This window comes from Gracilinanus agilis, chromosome 2 (assembly GCF_016433145.1).
Source record: "Gracilinanus agilis isolate LMUSP501 chromosome 2, AgileGrace, whole genome shotgun sequence".
Classification (NCBI taxonomy): domain Eukaryota; kingdom Metazoa; phylum Chordata; class Mammalia; order Didelphimorphia; family Didelphidae; genus Gracilinanus; species Gracilinanus agilis.
In genome coordinates this window covers 147746321-147765414 of record NC_058131.1, presented here as the reverse complement: position 1 = coordinate 147765414, position 19094 = coordinate 147746321, and the positions used below count along the sequence as shown (strand labels likewise).

The window sequence follows — 19094 nt, the reverse complement described above, 5'->3', positions numbered from 1 at the left end:
GGAAGAAAATATAATTATTATCTCCATTTTACAATAGAAGAAACTGAGGCAAACAGAGGTTAATTGATTTGTCTAGAATCTCAAAGCTGGAAAATATCTGAGACTGGATTTGAATTCAGCTCTTCCTGACTTCAAACCCAGTACTGTCTCATGAACCACCAGTGAAAAGGTAGGGACATGGGAGGAGGATAGTGTGTGATAAGATCAGCTCTGCAGTATGGCAGAGTATGGGAGGGCAAGTAATGGGAATCACTGGAACTTTATGGGACTATAACCTCTTCAGAATCCCAGAATCATAGAATTTCAGACCTGGGAGTGATGCCAGAGGTAATTTTATGCAACCTATACCTGACTAAGAATTTTTTTATATCTTCTAACAACAAATCCTCCAGGGATTGCTTGAAATGCTTTAGCAACAGGGAGCCCACTGATACCCACAAATATCTCTCCTACTGACAGCTTTCTGGATTTGGAAGCTTTTCCTAAAATCAAGTATGAATTTGCCTCCACACAACTTTACCAGTTGCTCCTAGCTATACCCCCAGATCCCAAAGTGAATGGATTTAGTCTTTATTCCTTCATGTATTGGGCAACTTCTTTTAGTCTTCTTTTAGTCTTATGTCATGCCAACATCCTTAGGGTTCAGGTGAATAGTCTTTTCAAGTGAGGGGTTTGGGTGGTAGATTTTCAAATACTTTATTGTTGTTCAGTTGTTTCAATCATGTCTGATTTTTCATGATCCCATTTTGGGATTTTCTTGGCATGATTTGTCATTTCTTTTTTAAGCTTATTTTATAGACAAGAAACTGAGGCAAACAATGTTAAATAACTTTCTCAAGGTCACTTAGCTAATAAGTGTGTCTATATGATTTGAATTCATGAAGATAAGTCTTCCCAATTCTAAGTCCAGTGCTCTATCCTCTTCTCAAGCCTGGTTAATCAAATTACTTACTTAATCTCTGGATCATAGAGTTAGAACTAGAAACAACCGTATAGGTGATCAAGTCTAGCCCATTTATTATATTTATATCCTGAAACTGACTCAGAAACATTAATGACATATATCTAATAAAAAGTCAGAGGCTGGATTTAAATCCAGTTCTTCCTAAATTCAAATCTAGTATTTTATGGACTGCCCCACATTTCACTCTCATTCAGTATAAGTTAATTACAGATATTTTATTTCAATTAATTTTTTTTCATAATGTAAGAATTAGAGAATGAAAATTAAGAAAAAAAATTTAGATGAGGAGTTCCATTCTTTGAGGAGTGATTGCTTCTTATCCAAATTTTTAGCATCGAAGGTTTTTTTTTAGCCCTTATTTTACATTTTAGAATCAATACTGTGAATTGTTTCCAAGGCAGCTACACAATTGGGGAGGGGGGGTAATAGGTGACTTGTTCAGGATCACATAGAGAGGATGTGTCTGAAGTCAAATTTGAACCCAGGACCTCCTATTTTTGGCTTGACTCTCAATCCGATAAGTCACTTAATTGTCTACTCATGGAAGGTTTTCAAACAGACTAGATCACTACTTGCTGAAAATTACTGCACATGAAAGTTTTATTCGGTTATACAGGTCGGAGGACCTCAGTGGTACTATAATGATGAGAAATTATGGAAGGCTTTTGTACTAGACATTGTCACATAAATGTATCTTATTGCTGTCATTCCCAATGATTTCCCATGATTTATAGATTAGTTTGGGAAGTATGTATATGGGAAGGTTTTATTTGAGGATATACTGGAGCCCAAATTTTATGACAAAGTTCATTTCTTATAAAAATACTTACTTGATGCATATTTTCCTGTGAGATTTGCCACTGCCTCCCTTAAAAAGGTAATTTACCTTCCTAAAGGCCTTTGTGAACTGACAGTGGCTACCAACCTGTATTCTGTAAATGCTGACTCGAAATGCATCATTCTTATAAACACTACTACCAATCTTTGGAAAACCAAGCTGTTTGGATAGATGGTCTTGGAATATAAAAAAAGATGAGATATTATAGTATATAATAAACCAGATTTGGACTCCAAAGACCTGAAACCAAGTCTTACTTTGGCCATTTATTAACTGTGTGACCTTGGGAAAGTCACTTAACTTTACTGATATTTAGTTTTATTATCTGTAATGGGAGAATGTCTACCTATTATTTTATTTTAAAAAAAAACACTTAACTTCCATCTAAGAACAAAACAATGTATTTGTTCTAAGGCAACAGAGTATCTGAGGTCAGATTTGGACCCAGGAGCTCTTGTCTCTGGGTCTGGCTCTCAATCCCCTGAGCCACCTAGCTGCCCCCTCTACCTCCTCTTCTTATGATGATATATGTAATAGCACTTTCTAAATAATAAAATTTTAGATAAATGTAATATATCATCATTGATGTAGTTATTGTAATTGTAGGTAATTTGCTAAGGAGACCATACTATAATACAGAAATATATAAACTGTGGACAATATTTATATCTCTCTGACCTCGTCCCAAATCACTTTGTTTCCAGATTCATATGTAAAATGAATAGAGAAGCTCACACTATAACATCAAGTAGTTAGGTGATTCAGTGGATAGAGATTTAGAACAGAAGCCAAGAAGATCTGAGTTCAAATACAGCTTTAGACATTTACTAGCTGTGTGATCCTGGACAAGTCACTTGACCCTGCTTGTTTTGATTTCCTCATCTGTGAAATGAGCTGGAGAAGGAAGTGGCAATCTGCCCATTATCTTTGCCAAGAAAACCCCAAATGGGGTCATGAAGAGTCATATACTGCTGAAATGACTCAACAGCAACAAAACACATACACACAATAGCCAGAGCCACAGTGATGAAAACCCTTCTTTAAACAATAGTATGTATGTGCACTTATGCTCCTGAGTGAGAGAGAGCGAACTGAGTGTGAAATTATTTGACCTATCTTTAAATTCTGCTGTGATCCTTATTAGCTTTGTGATTTTAGGGAAGTCAATTTGCCTCTTTAATCCTCATCCATCATCTTATATCGTGAGTAAGTTAGTGTTAGTTATCCTTTGCAATTCTATGTCCATTGATATAAAACAGAACCCTGTCTTCTTGTCATTGTTTTTTAATTTTTATGCTGCATGTGATTTAAAATATCAATTATTTTTTGAAAGTATAAATTATGAGTCCCTAAAAGCTCCCCAATATTTTTTGTGTAAATAACTCAGATAAAATAATTATTCAGGTAACTAGTTTAAGATGCAGTCATTGATAGACTATATTCTTTTTTTTCCACAGAAGTAGTTTGAATGCTTTAGAAACTGTATATCAACATTTTGAAGCTCCATGAACCCATTTTTGACCTAAAATTGTTTAAATAGCTACTTCTATTGAGCAAACATATATAGTACCTGCTCTCAGGATATGCTATGATTTTTCCAGTTTCAGGAATCACATAATACCCAGGTGTCAACCTCATGTCAGAGTAATTTCCAATCTTTCTATTCTGCCACATCCTTTCCCATATGGCATTTCAAAACAGTAGCATAAAATTAAGATTACCATCATTATGTCTAGCACAGAAGGAAGAACTCAAGAACATACAGGGATGAATAATTCATTGTTAAGTTTGTAGACCTTAAACCTTCCAGGTGGTATTGCTGTTTTTTGTCACATCTCTGAATGCCTCAGTCTTTTATGTGAATGAAAAATGTGTAACACCCAGGACTTCCAGACAGCTTCTGGGTATTTAGACAGCTGTGTATATTCCCATACAGTAGCTCTTCCAAAGAAAGCAGCTTCTGTGCATGGAATAATCATGTACTGTCTACATAATCTTAAAATATGTAACTGTTGAATTGGATTGGAAAATTGAAGTTAAGATTACTAGATTTATCTGTTATTTATCGGTAAAAGGAGACAATTAAACTAAAGATGTAACTTTTATTTGTTTTTAATCTTTGTGTTCTTGTTTAGATTTTGTTGTTGTTATGGACTTGAGATTTCTCTGTGTAGAGACTTTCTGGAGTGGAAATTATTCTACTAGTGCATACTGACAACTCTTAGAACATTCATCTTCTTCATCTCTGTCTTCTAATTCCTTCCTTTGAGTTCCTGCCAAAATTCCACCATTTTCAAGAAGTCTTCCTTAATTTTATGGTCTTCCTCCTGAGACTCCCATCAATTTATCCTCTATATATCTTGTTTGTAGGTAGTTATTTGCATGTAGTATCTCTCATTTGACTATGAGCTCTTGGAGAATGGGGACTGATTTTTGCTTTTCTGGGTGCCACTAGCACTTAGCATGGTCCCTTGCACACAGTAGACATTAATTAAATGCTAGTTAATGGTCTCTGAAACTTTTATTCCTTGAGAGTTGCCTAGAGTCCTTATCAGTTAAATGAGTTATCTATGGTCATATAGTATTTGTTGGAGGAAAGATTTGGAATCAGGTCTTTCCAACTCCAAAGCATACCTTTTATCCATAATACCAAAGTTTCTTTCAAAGATGAGCTATAGAATGAATAGCCCCAACATTCTACTATGGGTGATATAGGACCATAAATCTAGTGCTAAAGAAAAGGCAAGCAAATCAAGACTATGAGTCATCTAGTCTAATCCCTAATGTTATACATAAGGAAACTGAGGATTAAGAAAGTTATATCCGTCATCCAAGATAACAAAAATAATATGAAGTGGGGGGGTGGCTAGGTGGCTTAGTGGATGAAGAGCCAGAAGTCAGGAAGACCTGGGTTCAAATCTAGTCTCTGATACTTCCTAGCTATGTGACCCTAGACAAGTCATATAACCCATTTGCCATGCTCTACTTCTTCTCTGCCTTAGGACCAATACTGAGTATCAATTCTAAGATAGCAGTTAAGGGTTTAAAAAAATGAAGTAGAGCCATGATTCAGATCCAGTTTCTTCAATTCCAAATAATACTCTTTCTACCACATCATGTCCACTCTGACACCTAATGAAGGTTTGCATTATTGATGAACAATATGCAAAAAATAAGCAGTTAATTTTAGATTTAGGAAAACCTATGTTTAAGTCCTGTTTCTTATAATTATTAGCATGAGTAAACCAGGGATCAAATTAGATCACTAGAAAATTATCTAAACTTATAAATTATAAAGCAGTTATTTGCTGTGAGGGTCTATGGAAATCATCCAATTGAGAAGTGTAAGCTGTGGCCTGCAAAACTCTTGAGTGTTGCCCAAATGAGATTAAAATGTAGTTGAGAAATGTTTAAACATATAAATAAAAATATAATATAACATGGGTTGTCTACATTGGGCTTATGGTTTTTTAAACTAGTATGTGACCCGTAAGGATCTATTTATACTTGAATGTAACAGCCCTTCCCTAGCCTAATCTTTTAGAACGTGTGTATAGAGCTCTAGGTCTGGAGTCAGGAAGATCAGAGTACAAATGGAGCCTCAGATCCTAGTTCTGTGACTTCAGCGAGTCACTTAACTTCCCTTTGCTTCAATTTCCTCAACTAAATTAGGAATAAGGATAATTATTGAACAAGCACCTTGTTGTTATGAGGATCAAATGAGGTCATATTTCTAAATCATTTAGCACCAAGCCTGGCTCATAGTAGACGCTATATAAATGCTAGAAATAAATGATGATGATGATGATGATGATGATGATGATGATGATGATGATGATATCAATATGCCAGAATATTGGAAAGATAGGGTAACCTCGAATTGTGAAAGGTAAAAATTTGAACTTTGCATACAAAGTAATAGGTTTGATAGGGATTTGGGAGAAAGGGATTATCCTGATTAGAAAATAAAAGTAGCATATTTTGGCAGCAATGTGAAAGATGGTTTAAACGAAGGAGAAACCAGAGGCAGTAAGACCTTGAGGACATTAATGTCATATTCCAGATAAGTCGCTTCAACTGTGATGTTGGTTGTGGATGAGTATCTACTATCCAATAGACAGATTTAAAAGATATAGATATCCACACATATATGTATAAATATATTTATGTATGGATATGTATAATATTACATAACTATAATATACTATTATGTAATTATCATATAATATAATGATAGGACAAGACTTTTATTCCTGCAAGGAACCTTGGAGAACACCTAGTTGAAAAGTAGCATACAATATATGTACACAGTTAAATCCACAAATATACATACATACATTTGTATGCATATAAATATATCATATAAACAATCCTCCCATGCACACTGTGATAAAAATATTATAGACAGGCAGTAGAAATGAATAAGTAGAGGATCCAAGGTAGAATAAAAGTCTTAGTTTAGAACAGATTTGAGAAATATTATAATAATTTCAATTATTGCAAGTTGCTTCCTACTACAAAATTCACTTTAAAATACCAATAGTCTCCTGCTGATGTTATATGGCAGGGAATCAGGGAACAAATGAAAGGGGAATAGTAAGATAGAAGGTTAGTTTGGCACTAACCTTCTTCAAGGATAACCTTAAGTACCATCTCCTTCAAATGACTTTTTCTAAGACCTCAGATTTTCCTTTATGAAATTATTTTGTGTCTGCTGTGCACATATTGTATACAAGAATATACGAATAAAATTCAAGTTGCCCAAACAGTAAGAATTGTTTCATTATTTGTCTTTATCTCTTTCATCTAACACATAATAAATATTGAACTGAATTGAAAAGTGGCATATGTTTCATCATTAAGAAGATGCATATAGCCAGAAAATCAGATGGTCTTGTCATAGGATTAAGAACTTGAAAAAACCTTGGAAATATTTTGAATATAAGTAAACTGAGGCCCAAAGAAGTTAAGTGGTTTATAGAAAGTGACAAAATAAATGGCAGAGCTGAGATGTGAACTCATGTCCTTTTATTCCAAATCAATAGCAATTTCTCCTGTCTTGTATTAAAATTATAAGGAAGGGGAACAAATTAGGAGCACTGACAGTACTGTATTGAAATACACAAAATTAAAACAAAACAAATAAAAGAAATCACACAGTACATTGAGAATGTTTACCAAAAGACATGGTTAGATGTAAAATTGCACGGGATGAGAGGATTATGATGTATTTTACTGGAAGAAGGAGCAGCTACAACATTGATATCATGAACCACTGAATACTGACGAAGCAAATAGTCTTTTTACGTTTCCTGCTTATCTAGGCTCTCAGCCAGGTATGCTCCACTTAAATTTAGGAGATAAAACTGACAATGTCCCATATTATTATAAGTGGATCACTTGGGGCCAAATCTAAAGCTTGGTAAAGCAAAAATATATCATATCTAATTGCTTGCTTTTTATGTTTCAGGTTAGTTAGTCAGCCAGCCAGAGCTTCCCATTTTCTTGAACAAAGAAAGTATTCGATAAAATAAAACACAAAGCTAGTGATTTTATCTTTGAAGGAAATCATATTTGTTTTTCATAGACACACATGTTGATCTTTACTTCATGATGCCTTAAAGTTGTTTTTGCCTTGACACATAAAGCATAATATTTCCCAAAAGTCTGGGTGGGAAGATAATTGTTTCTTCCTAGGATCAAACTAATGTTTTCCATTACTCTGGCAGACAATTCATCATGGTCATGTAGTTAAAGCTGGTACAGAATTGAACTTATTTAGAGAGTCTTATGTGAAGGAAATGTTAAGATAATCCAGTTTATCACTCCTCTAATTTTATAGATATGGGAATGGAGGACTATCATGGTTAAAAGATTTACCTAAGACTTACACAAACCCTAAATAATAGAACTAAGATTTCAGCCCAGACCCTCTGGCTACTAATCCAATGTTCTTTTCTTGTACCAAGACTCCTTTTATAAGAAAACTGAAATGAGCAGTATTTTTGTAGTTCTATTAGGTCATGGGAATTTATATTCACAGTAATGTCCCTGAGAAACTGCATGATCAAGACCTTGAAGAAAGACTAAATTATGTTTGGAATAATTTTCTTATTAATGTCATTTCTACAATCTTAGAAAATGGATAACCAAAGTATTATGCATAAGGCAATTCTCCACTAACCAGAATAGTACATGAACCAGAACACCAATTCCACATAAATGGTAGTTTTCTTCACTCTGCAGCTACCTATTAGAATTCAAATGATTAGACATAACCTTTTAGAATTTAATCTCCTTGAAGATATTGAATATTTACTTTTTTACCTTTATATCTCCAGTTCCCAAAAAAGAGTTTCTTTCACATATTGTTATGTTATTAGAATTATTAAACTTAGGCCTCAGTTTCTTTAGCTGTGAATTGGAGAAAATTCTTGTTCTTCTATCTATAGTACAGGTATTTGATAGAGATTTATTAGTATAAAAATTATAAAAAGCTCATTTCCCAATTTAACAGACTCTTGCAGGTTATGCCCTGGGAATAGCAAAAACTACAATTAATGCATTGAAAAGGATAATTTAATAAATGATATTCTCATGTTCTGAATTAATACATTACTCAAGTGTGAGTAATATAATTCATTTTAACTGGTAAAGTCAAACTCATTGTTAATTAAAATGATTTCAGATCTCAGGAGGAAATATACATAAATATATGCATATACATATATATCATACCTTAGGTCAATGCATATAAAATATGAAACATTTCTAAAGATTGAAAATGAATGAAATTGAATGAATGATACATCAATTCAGATATCACTTGTCCTTCAAATGTTATGGAGGCAATGACATGAATCTTCTCATCATTCACAGGATTAGCATATAGTTCTGAGTATATTCCTCCTCAGTTTTTAAGGTTGCTATTATTCACCTATACATTTTGCACTCATATAATTCAATATATAATAGTGTGTATGAAATGATTATCATAATGAATAGGCAATGTAGCTTTAAAATAATACAACAAAATTTTATAAATAAATAAAAATAAAAAACCCCCAATGCATTTCCATTGAGTACTTTCAGTTTTATAATGTGTTTCTGCCTGCTCCAAATGCAATAGGCATGGATTATAAGAATTATCATTCTCATTACATAGCTGAAAAACCAACGCTCAGATAATTTAAGTGATTGACCAAAGGTCATAATAGCTAATAACTGTTATAACTGAGATTTCATAAAATCAGAGAAGCCTAGAGCTAAAAAGTAACTCACAGCTCATCCATTCCAATCTATAATGTAATAAGAATCTCTTCTACAAAATGTCTCACAGGTGTTCACAGGACTTTTGTATGAGTACCTCAAGTGAAAGAGAAACCATATACTGCATCCAACATCCCATTGTACTTTGGGATAATCTTAAATATAAATTAGTTTTTCCTAACTTCCATCCTAAATTTTTCTTCTTTGGAATTCTTATATATTATTCCTGATTCTGTCCCTTGGGTCCAGGCAAACAAGCTAAATCTCTCTCTCTTTCTCTCTCTGTCTCTCCTCCTTCCCTTTTGTCCTTTCTTTTTTAAAAAAGTTTGTTTCCCCAAATTCAATTACCCTGTAAATGCCAGAGATCTTGACAGGCCCGGTCCCACTATTGATCATCAAAGGAACTTTGACCTACTTTTATCCAACCTGAAATGGTCTTCACCCTTCCTCAGGCAATCTGGTGGCCTGCCACTCCAGGGGGCTAATAACCTAATGATGCCTGACTAATAAGTCATAGAGACATAAAACCTATATATCCATTGAAGCTCAGAACTCCTAAACTGGAGTTGCACCAGCTAAACTTTCTTGAAAGCTATAATAACAGTTTGAATTCCAATAATTTTTAAGCTTAAAATTCTTGACTTCAAGTATACTTCTATTTCCACTACATTTTGGCACTGACTATAATAAACTATAGTTAAATGGAACTTATAAAGTTATGAGAATATAGAATAAAGAATAATTTTCATTATATCCATATATTTTGGCAGGGATTGTGCTATATTCCATCATTAGACTATAAATTCTTTGAGGGCAGAATCTGTTTCAATTTTGTCTTTGTACCCCTAGCCTGAAACCCATCAGGGTGCTTAGCATGCTATCTTGGGTATAGTAGATATTTAATAACTTTTGATTAATTTAATTTAATGAATGTCTCAATACAAAAAAAGGAGATTAAACTTTTCCTCTAGGCCATATGCCAGAAGCGGTTTTTAAATATATAATACTACTATTCATTCTAGGGATGCATTTTTAATTGTGGTTTAAGACTCAAGGGATTGAGCTGCTGCTACATTCCCCTGGAGACTTTTACAATTGAACAAACTAAGAAAGACTTTGGACCTGGGAATTTTGTGTGTGCAGATTGAGTCTTTCCAGCACACTGTTGGCCTTTTCTATGTAGTCAGTGACATTCACATAAGACAAGCTTGGGAGCAGGTCCTCTGCAGTGCTACTGCTCACTTGGCTCAAATCTTATGAGTACCACTAAAAAGGAATTTCCCAGTGATCAGTGAAAAAGGCCAGGTTTACCCAGTAAAACATAGCATAATCATGTTTGCTTGGGTTCATTTTAAAAACAGATTCTGCCAATAGGAAGAAAAAAACAAGTTTTAAAAATATTTATGTCCCAGGTAGAGATAGTACCAAATGATCTCTTCTTTAGGAATTTTGTTAATTAGTATATGTGGATAAATATAACCATAAGGGTTGCTCTTGCTATGCCAATCTCTTTAATGCAGCTGCTAAAGGAAGCAAAAATTCATCATTATTCACCTAGATCTGTAATTCCTAATTTAGCTTTCTTTTATGCAAGTCGAATTTTGCAACAAAAAAAGTTAATGTTAAAATAAAATGTGCTTGATTTCCTCAGCATAGAAAAATCCTTCCTCCAATGCAGATTATAACTCATTTATGTTCAGTAGATAAGTCCTGGGAAATTAAGGGCACTAAGGACTTAGGTCAGTCAATAAGTATTTTTTACCCCTTATCTCCATTTTGGAATCAATATAGGTATTGGTTCCAAGGCCAAGAAGCATTAAGAGCTACACAGTAAGGGTCACACAGATAGGAAGTTTCTAAAGTCAGATTTGCACCAAGGTCCTCCTGACTCTTACTCCAGGCCTTGTACTCTATCCACTGAGTTATTTACCAGCCCCCAGTAAGCATTTAATAAGCACCTACTACTTGCCAGGCACTGTGCTAAGTACACAGGAAACAAAGAAATGCAAAAGAAAATCCCTGATTTCAAGGAGGTCAGAGTCTAATGGAAGAGAACATGGAAACTCCCATATACAAACTAGATATATAGATAGATAAATGACAGAGGTAAATGATAGATACATGATGGTTAAATGACAGCTGATCAATATAAGCAGATAGATATATCTAAATAGATCTAGACAGATGATAGAATTAAATGATGAATGATATAGATAAATGATACAATATAGCATTAAATGATAAATGATCGATATAGACAGACAGGTAGATGGCTAGATAGACAGAAGGACAAAAAGTAGACTACAAATAGATATAAATAGATAGATAGATAGATAGATAGATAGATAGATAGATAGATAGATAGACAGACAGAGAGACAGACAGACAGATAGATAGATAGATAGATAGATAGATAGATAGATAGATAGATAGATAGATAGACAGATAGATAGATAGACAGATAGATAGGGTGGTATAATAGATAAGAAGATTCAAAGGGTAGAAAGAAAAATGGTTATAAAATGCCCTAAATGTCAAAAAGAGGACTTTATATTTGAACATGGAAGTAATAGAGAGTCAATGAAGTTTATTAAATAGGAAGATGATATAATCAGATTTGCATTTTAGGAAGTTCAATTTGACAATTAAATGGAAGCTAAATTGGAGCTGAGAGAGCTTTGAAACAAAAAGACAAATCAGAAGTCTGTTGTTATCATCTAGTAGTGTGGTGACAAAGGCCTGCATCATCTTATTAGCCATATCAGAAGAGATTAAAGGACAAAGAAAGGAAAACAACTAGGTTGAGCACAGGTCCTGTGAGGATGCTAATAGCTTCGAAAGTAATAAGGAAAGTAGGAAGAAAGGAAGACTTGGGAGGAAGGACAAAGGATTCAGTTTTGTAAAGTTGAGTTAGAGATGTCTATGTGATATCTACTTTGAGATGTCTAATAGACAGTTACATATGTAAAACCAGAGGTCAGGGAGTAAATTAGGACTGAATAAATAGATCTGAGAATCAATTAAGAAGAGATTATAGGGGGCAGCTGGGTAGCTCAGTGGAGTGAGAGTCAGGCCTAGAGACAGGAGGTCCTAGGTTCAAACCTGGCCTCAGCCACTTCCCAGCTGTGTGACCCTGGGCAAGTCACTTGACCCCCATTGCCCACCCTTACCACTCTTCCACCTATGAGACAATACACCGAAGTACAAAGGTTAAAAAAAAAGAAGAGATTATAGTTTAATCCATGAGAGCTAATAAGATCCCCAAATTCAAAAAGTATAGAGAAAAAAGAGAAAAGGTCCTAGGGCAGAGCCTTAGAGGAAAATCATAATTCATAGAAAGGTCCTGAATGACGATCCAGTAAAGGTGAATGAGGAGCAGTTAGACTGGTAGGAGAAGAAATGGGAAAATCTTATCATAAAAACCTAGAGAGAAGAGAGTATAAATGAGAAGAGGTTGATTAGCATTGTCAACAAGCGTATAGAAGTTAAGACATAAGTACTGAGGAAAGATTAAGAAACTAAATTAGGAAATCTTTGGTAACTTTGTAAAGATCAGCTTCAGTTGAATGATAAGGTTGGAAGCAAGACTCTTGAGTTAGGAAGAGAATGAGAAAGAAATTAAGGCATCAGTTTTAAGCATGTCTCAATGAATTTAGCTACAAAAAAGAGAAAAGATATAGGATGATATCTATTAGGTATGGTCATATTAAATGAAAGGTTTTCTAAAGTTAATTTCAGCTTATTTTGATAAATATTTTCCACTTAACAATATTTTTTAAACTTTTGAGTTCCAAAATCTCTCTTCTCCTAATCCCCTCACTGAGAAGGAAATTTGATATAAATGTGAAATCCAGTAAAATTATTTCCATATTAGTCATGTTGCAAGAGAAAACATAAACAAAACAGAGCAATAAAAATACAGTAAAAACAAATATTCTGAAATCTGTCTTCAGAATTCATTAGTTCTTTCTATAGGTGGATAATCTTTATCATCTTCAGTCCTTTGGAATTGTGCTGGATCATTGCTCATCATCTTCTATAACACAACTATATTCTGTCACAATCACATACTACAACTTGCTTAGCCATTCCCTAATTGAAGGGCATCTCTAAATTTTCAATTTTTTGCCACCACAAAAAGAGATGTTACAACTATTTTTGTAAACAGAGGTTCTTTCACCTTTTCTTTAATCTCTTTGAAATACAAACCTAGAAGTGGCAGTACTTGGACAAAGGGTATACGCAACTTTATAACCCTTTTGTCAATGTTCTGAATTGCACTACAATGGTTGGACAAGCTCACAACTTTACCAATAATGCATTAGATTTCCAATTTTTCTACATGCCTTTTAACATTCGTAATTTTCCTCTTCAATCCAATAAACCTGTCTGCTAGCTGTGAGGTAGTTAGTATCTCAGAGTTCTTTTATTTATTTATTTAATATAAAATTTTTTCCATGGTTACATGATTCATAATTTTTTCGCCCCACTTTCCTCCCCTCTCCTGTAGCCAATGAGCAATTCAACTGGGTTTTACATGTATCACTGATCAAGAATTATTTCCATATTATTAATATTTGCAATAGAATGATCATTTATAGTCTACATCCCCAATCATATCCCCATTGAACCAGGTGATCAATCATATGTTTTTCTTCTGTGTTTCTACTCCCACCGTTCTTTCTCTAGATGCAGATAGCATTCTTTATCCTAGGTCCCTCTGAGTTGTCCTGTATCATTGCATTGCTGCTAGTAAAGAAGTCCATTATGTTCAATTGTGCAACAGTGAATCAGTCTCTGTGTACAATGTCCTTCTGGCTCTGCTCCTTTCACTTTTCATCAATTCCTGGAGGTCTTTCCAGTTCACCTGGAATTCCTCCAGTTCATTATTCCTTTTTGCACAGTACTATTTCCTCACCAACAGATACCACAATTTGTCCAGCCATTCCCCAATCAAAGGCCATCCCCTCATTTTCCAATTTTTGCCACCAAAAAGAGCGTAGCTATAAATATTTTTTGTACAAGTATTTTTCTTTATTATCTCTTTTGGGAATAAACCCAGCACTGGTATGGCTGGATCAAAGGGCAGGTAGTCATTTAAAGCCCTTTGGACATAGTTCCAAATTGCCTTCCAGAATGGTTGGATTAATTCATATCTCCACCAGCAGTGCATTAGTGTCCCAATTTTGCCACATCCTCTCCAACACTTATTACTTTCCTTTGCTATCATATTACCTAGTCTGCTAGGTATGAGGTGGTACTTCAGAGTTGTTTTGATTTCATTTCCCTAATTATAAGAGATTTAGAACATTTTTTCATGTGCTTATTGATAGTTTTGATTTCTTTATCTGAAAAATGCCTATTCATGTCCCTTGCCCATTTATCAACTGGGAATGGCTTGATTGTTTTTGTATAATTGACTTAGTTCCTTATATTTTTGAGAACTTAGACTTTTGTCAGAGTTTTTTTGTTATGAAGATTTATTCCAATTTGTTGCTTCCCTTCTGATTTTAGATGCATTGCTTTTGTTTGTACAAAACCTCTTTAATTTAATGTAATCAAAATTATTCATTTTACATTTTGTAATCTATTTCTAGCTTGGTCTTAAATTCTTTTCTTTCCCACAGATCTGACAGGTATACTATTATATGTTCACCTAATTTACTGATAGTTTCCTTCTTTATATTTAAGTCACTTATCCATTCTGAATTCATCTTAGCATAGGGTGTGAGACAATGATCTAGATCCAATCTCTCCCATACTGTTTTCCAGTTTTCCCAGAAGTTTTTGTCAAACAGTTGGTTTTTATCCCAAAAGCTGGGATCTTTGGGTTTACCGTATACTATCTTGCTAAGGACATTTACTCCAAGTCTATTCCGCTGAGCCTCCCTTCTGTCTCTTAGCCAGTATAATATTGTTTTGATGATACTGCGTTATAGTACAGTTTAAGATCTGGTACTCCTAGGCACCCATCATTCACTTTTTTTTTTCATTATTTCCCTTGATATTCTTTATCTTTTGTTCTTTCAAATGAACTTTGTTATCATTTTTTTCTAATTCAGTAAAAACGTTTCTTGGTAGTTTGATAGGTATGGCACTGAATATGTAAACTACTTTGGGTAGGATTGTCATTTTTATTATGTTAGCTCGTCCTACCCATGAGCAATTAATATTTTTCCAACCATTTAGATCTTGTTTTAATTGTGTGGAAAGTGTTTTGTAGTTGTGTTCATATAATTCCTGCGTTTGTCTTGGCAAATAGATTCCCAAGTATTTTATAATGTCTAGGGTAATTTTAAATGGAATTTTTCTTTCTAATTCTTGCTGCTGAGTTGTGTTGGAAATATATGGAACTGCTGATGATTTATGTGGGTTTATTTTGTATCCTGCAAATTTGGTAAAGTTAATTATTTCCACTAGCTTTTTAGTTGATTCTCTAGGATTCTTTAAGTAGATCATCATATCATCTACAAAGAGTGATAGTTTAGTCTCCTCATTGCCTATTTCAATACCTTCAATTTCTTTTTCTTCTCTAATTGCTACTGCTAGTGTTTTTAGTATAATGTTAAATAATAGAAGTGACAGTGGGCATCCTTGCCTCACTCCTGATCTTATTGGGAAGGTGTCTAATTTATTGCCATTGCAGATGATGCTTGCTGATTGTTTTACTTTATTTATTTATTTTTACTTCTTCAGCTACTTTTATTTTATTTCATTTTTTATTTTTAAGATTTTTTAGTTTTGAATATTTTCCCATAGTTACATGATTCATGTTCTTTCCCTCTTCCCCAACTCCCCTCCCCCCACACACACCTCTGCAGCTGATGCACAATTCCAATGGGTTTTACATGTATCATTGATTAAGACCTAATTCCATATTATTGATAGTTGCACTAGAGTTATCATTTAGCATCTACATCCCCAATAATATCCCCATCAGCCCATGTGTTCATGGGCTGTTTTTCTTCTATGTTTCTCCTCCCAAATTTCTTCCTCTGAATGTGGCTAGTTTTCTCTCTCATAAGTCCCTCAGCCTTGCTCTAGATCCTTGCATTGCTGTTAGTAGAGAAGTCCATTATGTTTGATTGTACCACAGTTTTTGCTAGTCATTTTAAATAAATACTCTTTGTTAATTTTAGGAAAGGCCCTTCTATTCCTATACTTTCTGGTGTTTTCAATAGGAATAAGTATTGTATTTTGTCAAAGGCTTTTTCTGCATCTATTGAGATAATCATGTGATTTCTGCTGGTTTGGCTGTTGCTATGGTCAATTATGTGGATGGTTTTCCTAATATTAAGTCATCCTTGCATTCCTGGTATAAATCCTACCTGATCATAGTGAATAATTCTGGTGATCATTTGCTAGAGTCTTTTTGCTAGTATTCTATTTAAGATTTTTTTCATCTACGTTCATTAAGGAGATTGGTCTATAGTGTTCTTTTTCTTTTTTTGGGCTGCCTGGCTTTGGAATCAGTACCATATTTGTGTCATGAAAGGAATTTGGTAGAACTCTTTCTTTGTTTATTTTGTCAAATAGTTTGTATAGTATTGGGATTAGTTGTTCTTTAAGTGTTTGATAGAATTTACTTGTAAATCCATCTAGCCCTGGGTATTTTTCCTTAGGGAGTTCTTTGGTGACTTGATTTCAATTTCTGATATGGGATTATTTAAGTATTTTGTTTTCTTTTAATCTAGGCAGTTTGTATTTTTGTAAGTATTCATCAGAATTGTTTTCATTTGCATTTCTCTAACCAATAGCAATTTGAGCATTTTTTCTATATTTCTATTGATAACTTTGATGTTTCTGCCGCCATCTTAACCCGGAAGCCTCTCTTACTTTTTATTACTTGGAGAGTGGCTCTTACTTTTTTATAAAATTGGCTCAATTCCCTATATTTGAGAAATGAGTGTAGTATCAAGGACATTTGTAATTTTTTTACCACTTTCCTATTCTCCATTCTAATATTTGTTGGACTAAATTTGTGCAAAAGCTATTGAATTTCATGTGATCAAAATTATTTATTTTATTTCCTGTAATCCTCTCTGTCTCTTGCTTGGACATAAGCTCTTCTCTTTTCCATATATCTTACAGGTAGGGGTAGGTATATTTTTCCATGTTTCCCTAATTTATTTATGATATCATCCTTTATATCTAAGTCATTTATCCATATTCACCTTTTCTTGGTAGCATGAGATGTTGGATTTATGGTGAAAAATGTTATCCACCTCCAGAGAAAGAATTGATGGGAGTCTGAATGCAAATCAAAGCATTTTTTTCCATTTATTTATTCTTTCATTCATTCATTTATTTGGTCTGTTTTTTTTCTGTACCATGGCTAATTTGGAAATATATTTTTCATGACCCCCCATGTATAATCTGTATAAACTATAATAAATTACCTTCCCAAGGGGGGGGGAAAGATGATAGAGAGAAAAAGAGAATTTAGAACTCAAAATTTTTTAAATGAATTTTTAAAATTGTTTTTACATGTAATTGAAAAAAATTAATACTATTTCCAAAGAATAGGAAGGAAACTTGGAATCATTGAGTACAATCCCCTCTTTTCACAGGCCAGTTTACTGAGACCTAAGGAGGACAAATGACTTATCAAAAGTCTGGATTCAAGTTTTAATCTTGCTATTCAAAATCTAGAACCTTCTCCATGACCCTGCAGTGACTCTGCCTTTTCTTTTGGTTTTGTTTTTTATATTCATCACTTATTTTAATAGCACCTTACATGTTATTGTTGAGTAATACATGATCATTAACTTGGACTGTTTTGAGTTTAGTTAGTATTGGCTCCTAATTTCTAAGGTTTTTCTAGGACTTACTTTATATGTTTCTATAGGTAGGTTCTCGTTAGTATAAATACTTAACCCCCTGGCCAGAGTCACCTTATTTAAATTCACACTGAACAGCTGGACCCAATTACCATCTTTTTCTGTAATTATAACTTTCAGTGGTACAAATTTAAATATATTGGACCATGTCAGGTGATCTATTACTAGCCCTAAGACTCACTTATGGAACATCAGCTTGAGTATACATCCTAACTTTTACATATTATTTCATTAAATATATAACCCTTTAAGTCAAGGATTTCATAACAGCTTACAAACATTATCCATTTCATATTTATAAATAGCCCAAACTAAGGCAAGTTAGGTAATTTGGCTAAAATTAGATTTTTAAAAATAAAAACCAAGACCTCAATTTTCTTCAGGGCTCTTTTTATACAGTTTTTGAAGAGAAGTAATAAAGAATCTTTCACAACATGATGAAAATGGAAATATGTATTGTATAATAATAACACATGTACAATCTAAATCATACTATCTGCTGTCTTAAGAAAGGGTGTGGGGTGAGGAAGGAAGAGACCATGGATTGAAAAATGTCAATGCATGATTATCAAAAATATTATTGATGTGTAATCTGGAGATTTTTTTTAATCTTTAAAAAAGAAGTAATAAAGAAGACAAAAATATACAAGCATGCATACATACCCCAGAACACAGGAATACATGAGGTTTTAGTAAGAAAAGAAAAAAAATTCAGAACTTAAAATTGAAATATTTTCCTTGTTAGAATGAGTATCATATGAATTTTTCTCTTTTTCACTTATGGTTTAATAGAAGTATTCCAAACATTGCACAAAAATTCAAATTTACCTTTTCCATGACATATATGAATAATTCATTTTCCATTAAAAGATGGTGTCTTCATCAAGTATTTCATGTCTCTTCTTTCCTTCATCCCTAGGCTATTTTATGATATTTACTAAAAGATAGCTACCAGCTGAAGTATATATGTTGAATTAACTTCTAAAGGAGATATTTATGGATCAGAAAACAAGGAATATGCTTTGGGGCTGTCTGGGTGGTACTTTTAAAAACATTTAGTTTTTTTCCTATAATAAATAGGTTATAATAGAATAAAAACATTCAGATTGATATTTTTAAAAATAATATACATTGTAAACACATGTGAGGCCAATAGCTATTGCCCCTACCCCACAATAACCCT

General features: G+C 33.5%; 1 protein-coding gene across 1 annotated transcript in view; it reads right to left on the bottom strand.

Annotated features, from left to right (window-relative positions):
* SYNDIG1 (synapse differentiation inducing 1) overlaps window positions 1–19094 on the bottom strand; it is a 191107-nt gene that overhangs the window by 131682 nt on the left and 40331 nt on the right. The window lies entirely within an intron of this gene.